A 2314-nucleotide genomic window follows, 5' to 3' on the forward strand; every position below is an offset into this window, starting at 1 on the left:
TGGAAAGAGCCTAAATGTCTATCACTTGATGAATGGATCAAGAAGGTGTGGTATATATACGCAATGGAATACTACATGGCAATGAGAAAGAATGAAATATGGCCACTTGCAGCAAAGTGGATGGACCTCGAGGGTCATGCTAGGCGAAATAAGTCAGGTGGAGAAGAACAGATACCTTATGTTTTCACTCATAGGTCTAACAGGAGAAACCTAACAGGGGACCATGGGAAGGGAAAGGAGGAGAAAAGAGTTAGGAAGAGGGAGGGAGGCAAATCATAAGAGACTCTTGAATACTAAGAACAAACTGAGGGCTGAAGAGGGAGGGGAAAGGGGGAAGGAGGGTGATGGTCATGGAAAGGGGCACTTGGGGGGAAGAGCACTAGGTGTTATATGGAAACCAACTTGATAATAAACTATAAATAAAATAAAATAAAAGTACCCCACTGATCTGTAAACCATGGAGCACTGATGTCTTAACTCCTCTGTGCCTTGGTTTCCCAGGTACAAAAGTGAATACAGTCTTACTAGGAAGCTCCTCCCTCCACATTTCATCCAGCCCCATAAAGTCTATAGAGGTGAAGATTCCAGCAGTTACCTTTCCTCCTAATAGTGATGAGGAGAACAAAGGCAAAAGAAATATAGATAAAATTTTTAATTAAATTTTCTTACAACTTGCACCCCATTGACAAATACTTGAGACAAGTAGAATAGGACATCCCTCAGGGAATTCACAATTACCTTGATACTAATGCTTTACTACAGGCAAAAAGCCCCCTTAGCTTGACAATAACCAGACCTCCAGGATACTGTAAGTCATCTTTTAAAAAAATTTGTTTAATGTTTATTTATTTTTGAGAGAAAGAGAGAAACAGAGTAAGAGCAGAGGAGGGGCAGAGGGAGAGAGAGGCACAGCAGAATCTGAAGCAGGCCCCAGGCTCTGAACTGTCAGCACAGAGCCTGACGCAGGGACCGAACTCACCAACTGTGAGATCATGACCTGAGCCGCAGTCAGATACTTAACCAACTGAGCCACCCAGGCGCCCCTATAAGTCATCTTTAACATATGAAAATTCCTTTAGAAACTCCTTTATCTTCCCCCACCCCCAATTTAAAAGTATATAATCAATCTCTCCTCACAATCATAGTGCAGCTTTTTCTGAGTATGAGTCCTTTCCCTGTGCTTTATTAAAAACACTTTTTGCACTGAAAAAAAAAGGTAATTATGTGAGGTAATGAGGGTGTTAACTAACCTTATTGTAGTAATAAGTTTTCAACATATATGTTTAACAAATCATCAAAAAATCACATTCGTCTTAAACTTAATGTTATCTGTCAATTATGTCTAAATAAAGCTGGAGAAATATATACCCAAAAAAAGCTGAGGCCACAAAAATCATCTGAGACTCAGTAATAGCACAATTTATCCTGCTAATAATCATCATTCTCACAGTATAACTTTCTCATCATATCTTCTCAAATTAGATTCTCAAAACTTGGCAGGCCATGTGTTTTTAATTTTTGTTTTTCAGGCCACATGTTTTTGAAGATCTAGCACCTAATAAAAAAAGCATGTCTAATAGTTGTTTATATGAAATAATTTTTTATAAATACTATTTATAACACAAGAATTGTTGGGAATGTCTATTGAAAATTCCCTAAGTTGTGAGGCACCTGGGTGGCTCAGTCAGTTAAATGTCCAACTCCAGCACAGGTCATGAACTCACGGTTCCTGGGTTTGTGCCCTACATCCGGCTCTCTGCTGACAGCTCAGAGACTGAAACCTGCTTCAGATTCTGTGTCTCCCTCTGTCTCTGCCCCTCTCCCATTTTCACTTGGTCTCTCGCTCTCTCTCTCTCACTCAAAAATAAACATTAAAAAAATTTTTTAAAGTACCCAAGTTGTAATAGATACCAAAAATTATCAAAATAATTTAGTATTTCAATTATTATAACTTTCAGTGTTTTCATAGAAATATTGAAGCAAATAAAATGCTATATAGTTAATAAGTATGATATACTATCTTGTATTTACATGTTTCTTAACTAATATATGTATTCCACAAACTAACGCAATATTGAGTCTTTTAAATATTTCAAAGAAACCAGAAGCTGCATTTGGGTAAACTGTGCAATAGATGTAAAATTAAGTAGAAGTTAGTTTGGGTAAAATATGAATTTTCTAAAAGACTTTTTTTTTTACCATATATTTAACTAAAACCAGACATTCTTCTGATAATAGTGTTCTAACAAAAAAAATAACATTGTTATTGTAGACAAGATTTAATCTCTGTAAACTATGAAGAATGAAATACATG

This window comes from Suricata suricatta, chromosome 1 (assembly GCF_006229205.1).
Source record: "Suricata suricatta isolate VVHF042 chromosome 1, meerkat_22Aug2017_6uvM2_HiC, whole genome shotgun sequence".
Lineage (NCBI taxonomy): Eukaryota > Metazoa > Chordata > Mammalia > Carnivora > Herpestidae > Suricata > Suricata suricatta.